The sequence below is a fragment of the Candoia aspera genome, chromosome 13 (genome assembly GCF_035149785.1).
Source record: "Candoia aspera isolate rCanAsp1 chromosome 13, rCanAsp1.hap2, whole genome shotgun sequence".
Taxonomy (NCBI): Eukaryota; Metazoa; Chordata; class Lepidosauria; order Squamata; family Boidae; genus Candoia; species Candoia aspera.
The window spans coordinates 1,889,704-1,901,188 of NC_086165.1; positions in this window are offsets into that span (position 1 = coordinate 1,889,704).

Below are 11,485 nucleotides of genomic sequence, written 5' to 3' on the forward strand. Positions count from 1 at the left end.
AAGAGATTATATTTGTAAATGCATTTATATCTGTATTGGGGAAGGTCGGAAGTCACTTTCTTTTTCTGTCTTCTCTTTAATTCTGCACTTTTATAGTTTCCCTTTTTTTCTTTAGTTCTGTTTTCTATCTTTTCTATATTCTACATTTTGTATTTTAATGAAAATTAATAAAGTTCTTGTAAAAAAAAAATTGGGGAGAAGACGAAAGATGGATGGAACAGCTAACAAGTTAGCAGGGACCCAGTGCCCCTAATGGCCCATCTTTGAAGGATAAACAGCCAGATTTAAGAGATCACCGTGTGGCAGGGATAAATGTGGAACTACTAGGTGAAGGTGCCCAAGCCATCAGATGCCTGAGTCTACAGAAGGCTGAGGTCAGGGACCCCAGTTAGCCGACGGGCAAGAAGTCGATTTCCAGAGTGCCAAATAAAAGTCTGGAGGACCAGAAATATGTGGCCTGTTCAGGCACCAAGGTCAGGTTCCAAAGGGCAGCATTACTGGTTGGATTGTAACCAGGCAAGCTGCGGGGTACAATAAATTGTACTGTGGGGGTCCAGGGTCACATGTTCAGTCCTCTGGCCAGGTTGTCACTGCTCACGGCGCATAGATTGCCAGCTAGCGGGGATACCAAGATGCATGTCTCCACAGCAGATGCTGGCACCTCCTAGAAACCTGGCGTGTTCCATGCACAAATGCACATACTGAAGCGCCTTACAGAATGTGCAAAACAACCTTTTCCCTTTGCGACTGATGCAAAATATGAAGAACAGCCAACATCCCACAGAAGACATGCCGTTTCCAAGAAGGGAGGATTTTCTGCTTTTTTTTTTTTATCGTATGGCACAGCAGTTCAGTGTTCATGCTGCTCTTTCTTGCCGGGAAATCGTTGCGAGGTCCAGCAGCCAGATGTGAGGACTATTTAGCCGTGATGAGTCATGTTGCTTGGGGTGCACCACGAGGAGGCTGGTCTGCATTGCACCGAGTTGGGCTGAGAGGGAGGGACTGGCCCAAAGTCTCCCAGCCGCTTTCATGCCTAAGGTGGGACTGGAACTCACAGCCTCCTGGTTTCTAGCCCAGAACCTTCACCACTAGACCCAACTGGCTCTTAGATTTCCTGCTAGTGCCAAGCCATTGCTTGTGAGAATTCCCTAACCCAGTGTGTCTCAACCTTAGCAACTTTAAGATGTGGGCTTCAACTCCCAGAATCCCCCAGCCAGCATGGTGGCTAGGGAATTCTGGGAGTTGAAGTGCACACGTCTTAAAGTTGCTAAGACTGAGAAAACACCGCCCTAACCCCTCAGCCAGCCAGCTGGTTATCGCAAAGGGGAAAAGCAGTTGCGAGCCCACCCGGTTCTGACAACTTGTGGCTTGACCCGGTGCTACATGCAACTCATTTCCTGTGGATTCTTGGCGATTGTTTGCAAACCTGTTATTCTGATATGCATTCTTGCTAGGAGGAAGAAGGTGTCCTGTAACGGCTTCGGTTTTCTGGAGGCTTTACTAGTTTGTCATCAGAAGTAAAACTCAGGGCTACCCTTCCTGCTTAGCCTGAACCTTCATCAGTGTTCACAAGGTAGTTTTCTTCATTGTTCATTTCGGACATGGACTCCACCGGAGACACCCGTATTTCCAGTGGAGCGCAACCGGGGGCAGCTGCCAGCACACAACCGTGTTTGTTTCATTCCATTGAGAGGTGGTGTCTTTATGCACATGAATAAGGTCCTGATGAAGCATTTATTGCTTGCACTGGTGAGGTCAGCAGGGAAATTTTCACCTTTTCTGATTCAGCAGCAGTTGCTTCATATACCAGCCCGTTGTTTAAGATCCTTGTATCTTAAGCAAAACAATATGCTGAATAGAGGCAGTTATTGGACTCCTGGCTTTAATCCACCTTGTTAGCAATTCGTAAGTCTTTGCTTTCATTCTGAAACTGACTCCTGGCTCAACGGCAAGCCTATCCCACAAGTTACGTTTTCTTGTGAACTGTACTTTGTCCACAAACTGGGCTTACAACAAGCTTGCATTTGCTCTTCTGAATTAGCACCGGCACATGTTTTGGCAGAACAGATTTCATGGGCGTGCTTGCCAAAGGCATCAATACACACACACGCATGTGTATGAAGTGCCTTCCTCAAAAGTACGTGTGAGTTGTGTCCTTCTGTATGCTGAAAACTGCTTTTGGCCACCACCTTGACACCTGCTCAGGCCCTCTTGAGTTTTTCAGAAAAGATCATACGGCTTCAAGGTGGAAAGGCGACGGCTATTAACAGCCTCCAAGATCAGAGCACATCAGCTTTATGGCAGTCATAAGTCTCTGCAAACGAGAACGTTCAAGGCTCCAAGAAGGTTCTGCCAAAGTTATTTCTCTGCCGAGATCCCAGAGCATCCATGGTAGGCTGCTCCAGTTTGGTGTCCTACAAGATCCAAAATTCCCAAGCGGCATGCCAGGACTGGGAATTCTGGAAGCTGTTTTCTTAGAGAAGAGTTTGCTATGCTCTTTACAAGCCTGGCTGCCTATACCCAGTGCTTCCCCTAACAGGAATTCTCAACTGATCCTCAGAGATCTTTGGGCAAGATTCTGGTTTTCCATTAGACGGCTTTGAGGTTTAGTTTTACCCTGTTTTTAAGCCATTTATCATTGCTCTTGAGAGAAAGAACAGAGAGATGGGGAAAAGTCAACAGCTGGAGAGAGAGAGAGAGAGAGAATAAAAACGGGGGATGGTACTGGCTTTGTGGTTATCTACAGGGTTGGGCAATATTTCATTTCCCAGCATTAATGCTCAACCTTTCTTTTATCTGTTAAGTGCCAGTGCTGGAAGAGGTGGGGTTAGCCACCTCTTGCTTCTTCAGGCTGATCTTCTTAAGCTTTCACGAGGACGTCCAGGCTGGACATTTCACTGCCAGCTGCTAAAGAGAAGAGCACGCAAAAACTCACTAGTCTTGATTCAGAGTTTAGTAGGGGCCCACCCTCTGCACCGAAAGGGGGCTGGGCCAGAATGACTTGGAGCTGGCAGGAAGCTTGAAGACAGCGCTGAAGCCCGCTTTGGGGCTGAAGACTCTTGACTTCTCTCTCCGGATATTCTGGTTGAGCCCAGCTTGTTTCTCAACGCACGTTGTTCATTGTAAGTTTTCAACCCTCTGCCCTGACGTCCTTCCGGCAAAGTTGGACAGCAAGCACACTGGTCTTTGGGCTGCCCCTTGTTCAACCTGATGCATCTCAGGGACTTTGGATCTTTCTAGTCCTACATCCCCCAGGAGGCCCACCTGAATCTGCTTTGCTGCGACAGGGCTGTTGCCCCAATCGTTTTTCCCCTCGGTGTGTGCTATTTGTACATGATAGTAAAAGAACAGCACCTCACCTGGCACAGGCCACAAAGTCTACAGCAGAGAGCAAGCCACACACCTGCATCATGGCCTATTTTGTGCATCGTCTGGGTGAGCAAAAGTAGCAAGGCAGCAGTTCAGCCCTTCTTTGCCTGAAAGTCTTCCCCATTCATCTTGGGCTAAGCGATTAATTAACAGGGTTAAAATGTACATGACCCCATTCTGGCTGGTGGTGAACTGTGAAATTCCTTTCTTTTCTCCCAGGCTGCCGGTCAATGATTCCTGCCTTCCTCCCATTTAATCACCTGCTGGCCCTCGAAAGTTCCCCCCTGGAGGGGCTTCGCTTCCCAAACGAGCCCTGGCCAGGGTGGGCTCAGTCGAGGCCTAATGCGGCATAATCTCCCTCGGGGAGTCTAGCAGGCACGATCCTGGGGGGCTGCAGACTGACAGCCTCCGCGAGAGAGATCTGGAGATAACGGGGCACCCCATCCAACCTCCTCCTTGCCTGAATATAAAAATCTGTCCAAAAGCCACAGGAGAAGAAACCACAGGACGACATCAGCCTGCCTTGCTAAGGGACGATTTGCGTAGGTCCGCATTTAGCAGGTTGCTAGGATGTTTCACCCAGCCTGTTTGGCCAGAGCAAACAATTTAGTGCCCTTGCAACTTTCCCACTTGGATTTCTTGGTGCCCCTTGAAATGCAGGTGTTGAAGCCTTTCAAGTGTGAAGCGAGAAGAAGAACACACACCCGCATTCAGCTGTCCAATATGTCTTCCAGCCGGTGGCAGAGGACGAGGGAGTGTGAATCCATGAACCAAAGCTGCATAGCTTTCCCAGTTGAATCCTACTGCAGAATTGCTTTCTCATTGCAACCAAGGGAGGGCAGGGAGCTGGTACAGCTAGTCCTTGCATAATGACCACAATTGGGACCAGAATTTTGGTTGCTAAACGAAGCAGTCATTAAGTGAATCTGACCCAATTTTACGACCTTTTTTGCAGTAGTCATTAAGAGAATCACCATGGTCATTAAGCAAATCATATGGTTGTTAAATGACTCATGCAGTTCCCCACTGATTTTACTTGCCAGAAGACAGCCGGGAAGGTTGAAAATGGTGATCACGTGACCGTGGGACACTGTGCCAGTCATAAATGCAAACTGGTTGCCAAGCACCCAGATCATGATCACATGGCCATGGGGACACTGTGATGATCATAAGTGTGAGGACTGGTTGTAAGTCATTTTTTCCAGCATCGTCATAAGTCCAAACCGTCACTAAACAAATGGTTGTTAAGTGAGGATTACCTTCAGAGGAGTCACAGCTCAGTCCCTCATCAGAGAGGAACAGCCCAAAGATGAGGCCTGCTCTGTCTCAGCACCGCCCAGCATCCACCACCCGAGACAGCAGCCTTGCTCTGCCCACTGTTACAGCTGAAAACGCAGTGAAAACACAACGAAGGTGTATTGGGCTGGCAAGGGATTCTGGAAAGGTTCCGATGCCAGTTTTACTAAAAGGTGGCAGCTCTTGCGAACCCCAGCTCGCTTCATCAGGTGCAGGTTTTATGGAAAGGCGCACGCTTCGTAAGCCACAACTCACCTTATCCAATGCATGGAAAGGCTAACGCTACCAGACCCCCCGATTTGGGGTGAGCCACCCTGAGTCCCCCCACTTTTTCCCTAACAGCGCTTCTGCCTGTATCCCTGAGGGTGTAAGAAACCCCATCCAGAGAGAAACCTGACAGGACACACCCCTGCAACGTTGGTGCTTTGGGTGGCAAAGAGAGTTTGGGCCCAGGCTTTGGGCTGGAGACAGCACCGTGCCCAAGGGTCCCTGGCTGAAGGGGCAGGGGGCAAATCCCCTCTAAACCTAGTGGAAAAACTTGTCTATCGGGTTTTGGGGAGGAGAATGAATTGAGTGTGCCAGTTCCAGAGACTCTGCCGTTCAGCCCCTGCCCAGAGAGCTGGATGTGGGCCCCACAGGCATCTCAGGAAAAGCAGACTTTGGCCTCTCAGGGGCTCTGCAAGGCAGAACGGCTGCCCGTTGCTAGCGTTTGGCTGGGAAGGGAGCCCCGAGCGAGGAGGAGGAGGAGACGGGTGGGCTGGTGGGCAGAGAAGCCCTCGCCCTTTTAAGTGGTGGGCACGTTGCTTCTGCTGTCCTCGTGTGACCCTGCCTCCAGACTCTGCAGCGGGCTCCTGGACTGCTGAGCACGCCACGGGGCTGCCATCCGGCTCCAAAAGGCGGAAGGCTGTCGCTTGCCAGAAACCAGCCTTTCTGGGCCAAGCCCTCTTCTGCTTTCCCAAAGGGTAGAAACCAGACTGGAGATGTGAACCCATTGGGCATGCCCAGATGCCCATTTTTACTCCACTGTCCTAGTTTCCCAGCCCAGCTTGGCAGTCCTTGGCAGACCCAAAGAAGAGACTGCGGGTAGCTCCTGATCAAAACCCTGCCAGGCAGGAGCATTCATTCCCAGCCTCAACCCAAAGCTTCAGCAGAGGGCCTGGTCTGCACCCTGGCTTAATTGCTGGCATTTAAAAAAAAAAGGGGGGGGATCAGATGGCAACAAGGGAAGGGGAAAAGTCTGCTCAGACTTTGCCCATCCCAGGGGGTTGGCCTGGCCCACTCCACAAAAGCCTGCTGCTCTCCAGATCCCTGGCTGAGGCTGATGTGAACAGACCTCTCACATGTTGGGCAGGCAGCGAAGGATGAAGGAAGGAAGGGTGGGTTAATGGACAAATCCTTTGCCGCACTCTAAACCAGAGTCCTAAAATGCTTTGCACACCCCCCAGGGAGGGCTGGATATTTCCCGCGACATTCTTGGCCCCCTCTGCACATTAAGCGCGTGCCTCCCCCGACTCAGACAGACACGCTGAGTAGCTCATTCCTCTGCTGCCCAGGCAGGCTTGTGTTTGTGTGTGTGTGTGTGTGTGTGTGTAAGAGCAGCAGTACCAGAAAGCGGAGGATGGGATGCTTCCCCGCTTAACTACAGGATCCCACAGACGTTATGGGCATGATGTGGTCAGCGAGCTTACAGGTTGATGTCTCCTGCAAGTCAACCCTTTGGTTAGGTTGCATGAAAGTGAAACATGCCAGAAAATGAAGGCTGGGTCCTGGGCCCTCCCCTCTAGAAATTACAGGCTTGGCTCAAACCTCAAGAAGTGTCACAGGGGAGGCTGAGCTCACGGCTGTCTGTCATGTTTCTTGAGACCCCGGGGTGGAAAACAAGAGCAAGCCGCAGGGGCTGGGCCGTTTCAGGAGCCCCTGGCTCGGCTTCTCCCCTGAATTTCCTTGAGGTGGACCTTCCCAGCTCTGAGGAGGCTGCAAACTGGAGGGGCCAGGGCCATCGACTTTTACACTGGATGGTTGAAGCTCCTTTTTGGTTCTCCAGGAGAACTTCACAGACAATGCCCAGGCATGTTCTGCTGCAAGGGCAGGGACCACAGCTGCTTGGCAAAGCACATGGTCTGCAGGCCAGGAAGGGTTGGGCATCCCTGGCATCTTGTGCTAAGCAGGATTGGGCAACAAGTGGTGAGAAAGGAACACCATCCCTTGGGCACACTTCTCCAATGACACTGCTTTGAGCCACAGTTGCCTGGGTTCACCCGGTTGGGGTCGCCCAATGCTCTAAATGCCTTGGCAGAAGGACCTCTTCTGTTCCCCTGCAGCATGCGCTTCAAGCATGCTTGGGTGAAGCAAGTCTACAAGAAGCCCACCGTCCCTGGAGCTCCACCAGAGGCTCCTCAATAGTACCACTCCAGCTTCAGAGCAGGTCCCACCGCTATATTGATGCACCGAAATAAGATTGGGTTGGTTTCCCCAGATTTCCATTTGACTGGAACACACTGTTGTTGTTGTCATTTCACAACATAATACTGGGTGGTTGATGCGGTTTTATGTTTGTAATTACATTCTTGGGAGATTACAGTCGAGTGATTGCAGCCCAGTTTTGGGGCAAGCTTCTTTGGCTGCTAGCTTGCTTCTTAATCGCTGGATGTTGGCCAAGAAGCTTCATAATTAAATGTGTGGCGGACCCGCAGGATCTCCTTGGCAGATGACTCAAGGGGGAAAATTTCCCCAAAGTGGGGGGAAAAAAATTGCAAGCTCCTGTTTTCAAAACCGGGAGATTTCTCATGGGGCAGTCAAATCTCACGATCCAGTTTTTGGAGCAACAACATTCCTTTTTACTTTTTATTGTCCCTTTTTCTGACTGCCCCTCCCCAAGAATAGGGTCTCTGTTACCTTCTTGGGAGCCTTCCCCTTCTATGGCCAGGTGCGCTAGACAGATGCGCTGCTGCAGGAGATCAACAAGCCTCCCTGTGTGTTTGGAGGAGGTGGGGAGAGATGTTCAGCACACTGAAAAGAATAACATCCACCCTTTCTTGCTTAGGCCGTCAAAGCTGTATTATTGCACAAGCATGAGTCACGCAGAGTTGGAGCGAGCTGGGCGCGTCCCTTTCTGATGTGTATCTTTCCTGGTTCAATTGAGTTTGATTCTCAGGCAGAAATAACAAACAGGGGTGGTGGGTTGGGAGGACTCTGATTTTCTCCACATCGGCCCACCTTCCTTTCTGTCTCCCACCATTCTTGATCCACCCCAGGTTGGAACGCAGGAGCAAGGGTTCACACGAACAGCCCTGAAGCAGGAAAGTCAAACGCAAACCTGCCAGAGGTAGGCTGCAGGACTTTGGGAGACCACTAGGTGAGAGGCAAGAGTTAGGCTGTCTCCAAGCTGTTTGCTGCCACCTAGTGGTGGCTCTGATCTTTGCAGCCCATATCTGGAAGCCCTACTCAAATAGATCCTTGGTCATGCTTTGCTTTTAGACCAGGCAGATGTTGTGTTCTTTCTTTGAGACCCCGGGGTGGAAAACAAGAGTGAGCTGCAGGGGCTATTTCAGAAGCCCCTGGCTCGGCTTCTCCCCTGAACTTGCTTGAGCTGGACCTTCCCAGTTCTGAGGAGACTGGAAACTGCTGGGGCCAGGGCCATTGACTTTTATGCTGGATGGTTGAACCAGGAGAACTTCATAGACTGCAAACCCTTCATGAATCCCCGGAGTCTTTCATGTTGGCGTTATCATTCCAAAGGGTCTACAGCAAATTCCCTGAACGTTATAAACCAAGGCTTTTGGTCAAGATCTGTTCAGGATCCTGCCAGTAAGAGATCTGTTTACTAAGCAAAGCCTTACCAGCCCCTGGAGCAGGGAGGAAGGAAGCAACAGGATCCCCCAGCTAAGAAAGAAACTAAGGGGAGGTCAAGGGTTCGGGCGGCCAAGAGTCGAGAGCCAGCAATCCATCATGGCCTTAAGCTTAGATGGGGGTCAGTCAAGAGGGCATTTGAGGAGGAAGAGGAGGAGGAGGGCTGCAACACAGGGAATGCAGGGCATGTTAGTTTAACCTGTTTAGTTAAATATTCTAAGGCCCAAAGTTCTAGCCACGTTGGACACGCCGAGCTGAGCCATAAACATTTTGTCTGTGTCAAGCCAACGAGAAAGTGTTCAGTCAGCCATGACTTTCCCTTTTCATGCAATCCAGGGACTATTTTCAGAACTAGGCAGGGCACTAAAAAGGGGGTCGAATGGACCGTGTTGCTGATGCCCATCATCTGATTCCCATGCCAATGTAACTATACTTTTGGCTAAAGTGTTTCTCACACAGTGGGTGAGTGATCCATATTTACGGAACGGCTCAAGGTATTCCCCATCTTTCCGTCCACAGGCACAACCCAGATTTATAGAAGAGGTCTGTGTAAGATGCCTGCCTTACAGTGTCCAGTGAAAGGCACTGGGGTTAAATTTCAAGCTCTCATAAGCTGCATAGGGACTCTCTTCTTTGTCTGTCAAGGCCTTGTATTTCTTAGCTTTGTACCTCTCCTTCCCCCTATCCGGAGGAGTCTGGTAGCACCTTTTCAGATTAGCAAATGTTATGAAAAGGCGTGAGTTTTCAAAAGATATGTGGAGTGATATTTGATGAGTTGAGCTGTGGGCCACAAAAGCTTGCACCTTTGAATAAAGTTTGCATCTGACGAAGTGAGCTGTGGGCCACAAAAGCTTGCACCTTTGAATAAAGTTTGCATCTGACGAAGTGAGCTGTGGGCCACAAAAGCTTGCACCTTTGAATAAAGTTTGCATCTGACGAAGTGAGCTGTGGGCCACAAAAGCTTGCACCTTTGAATAAAGTTTGCATCTGACGAGGTGAGCTGTGGGCCACAAAAGCTTGCACCTTTTAATACAACGTGCATCTGATAAAGCAAATTTGATGCAGCTTGCAAAAGCTTACGCCTTTTAATAAAACAGTTCATTTGAAAGGTGCTACCAGACCCCTTCTGATTTTTGGCTGCCACAGACTCACCCAATTCTCTTCCTACAATGCCTTTACCCCTAAGAAATTGGGGGGGGGGTATCTTAATCACCCCACAACTTCCAGGTCAACACAGCCACAACACCAAAGAAGCCATTTACAAACAGGATCACTGCATGAACATGGGCAGTTCCAGGTACCTGGGATGGTTTATGTACGTATGTACGTATGTATATATTTATTTATCAAATTCCACCTCCACCCATCTCCCTTAAAAGAGTAAAGCCAAAAAGAGATTAAGATACAATAAAAACAAGATATCTTAAATATAAGTATAAAATAGCGTCCAGGATGGCAATATTAAACGTTCTGATTTAAATTCATAAGTTTACCCTAAGAAATCCCATTTTTGTTCCTTCTTGCCTCCTGAAAAAGACATTCAAGGTGTCATTTTCGAGCCAGTCTATGGAGATTCATCCCCTTGTCATTAATTATCATTGTCTATTATTTTATTCTCTTAAATATATTTTGGATACTTCCTTTTTCTTGCAATAGCCATTCCCCTCTAGGGTTTGGACCCTTAGTGCACACAGAGGTGGTTGAGGTTTTTAATGCACACCTATACCTGTTTACAGCCAATGACTGAAAGGGCAAGGGTAAATGAAGGTTGATCCCCCAGGCAGCAAGGAAATCGCCCTGGGTGTGGCTGCTGAAGACAGCCCCTTCCTGATTATTCCACTTGCTTAGATGCCTTTTAAAAGCATTTAAGGACACAGAAAGTAAACAGGACAAGGGAACCCTTTCAGACATCCCAGCTTTTTACAGCTTGGGCTTTATTCTGCAAGGAAATGTTTTCTTTTTTCAGTTTTTCTTCTTTTTAAGCTTTCAGTTTGGTGCTGATGATATATATATTCTCCCTTGGCAAGTGGAAAACCGTCCGGCTGTATCCAAGCTCTGAGTGGGAATCATTGTGACGTTCAATGCGAGAGTTTCACAGCCACTCCTTCCATAATGTGCCTCCAAAGCAAGATGTGGAGCAGAAGTCACCTGTTCTAACTTAAACTCTTTGGAGTGTGTTTATGTGTCTGTGTGCGCGCGCATGCATGTTCTCTCCTGCTGATGCCCTCCCACTAAACCACTTCTGCTGCCGAAGAGAGGCCATGACTCATGCTCGGCAGTGTTGAGCAAAACAGGGCCCCGCCCACCCCTCAGGAACAAAGATTTCGATCTGTACAGCACCTGTTGTACAGCAGAGGGGGGGAGGCGTGTGGGTTTGAGGGCTCCTGCTTTGAATGCAAATAGGAAAAGTAGGTCAGCCCTTAGGATTTGAATGGAAGACATGTTGGTTTTGGGGCCGTGCCCGAAATGTGCAGAGACAGAAATCTGGCTAGCCTCCCTTCCCATCACGATTGCAACACAAAGAACAAATGGAGGAACATTTTTGAACCCCAGGGTGGAGTTGGCTGGGCCAATTTTTATTTTTTCTTTATCTTCCTGTTGCATTTGGGGCAGGGGCAGGGGAATTGCCCCCCGCCCACCCGCCTGCCAGCAGACCACATCGGTATGGCTACGGTGAAGGAGAAGGGCCCCTGGAGTTGGCATAAAATTCACAGCATGCCAGGAGCATCCTGGAGCATGATTTGGAAACCTTCGTAGGTAACCAAAATAAAGAACGATTTCCGGAGTGCTGGCCTTGCAAAGCCCACGGGATAGGTCCATTTGTAAGACGTTCTGTTTCCAGAGAAAGGCAAAGGATCAACTCTTTGTTGCTCTGCCTTAAAATGCACACGTATCTTAGCATGGAACCACCTGCCAGATGAGACCCAGTTTGGTCTAGTGGTGAAGGTGCTGGGCTAGAGACCAGGAGGCT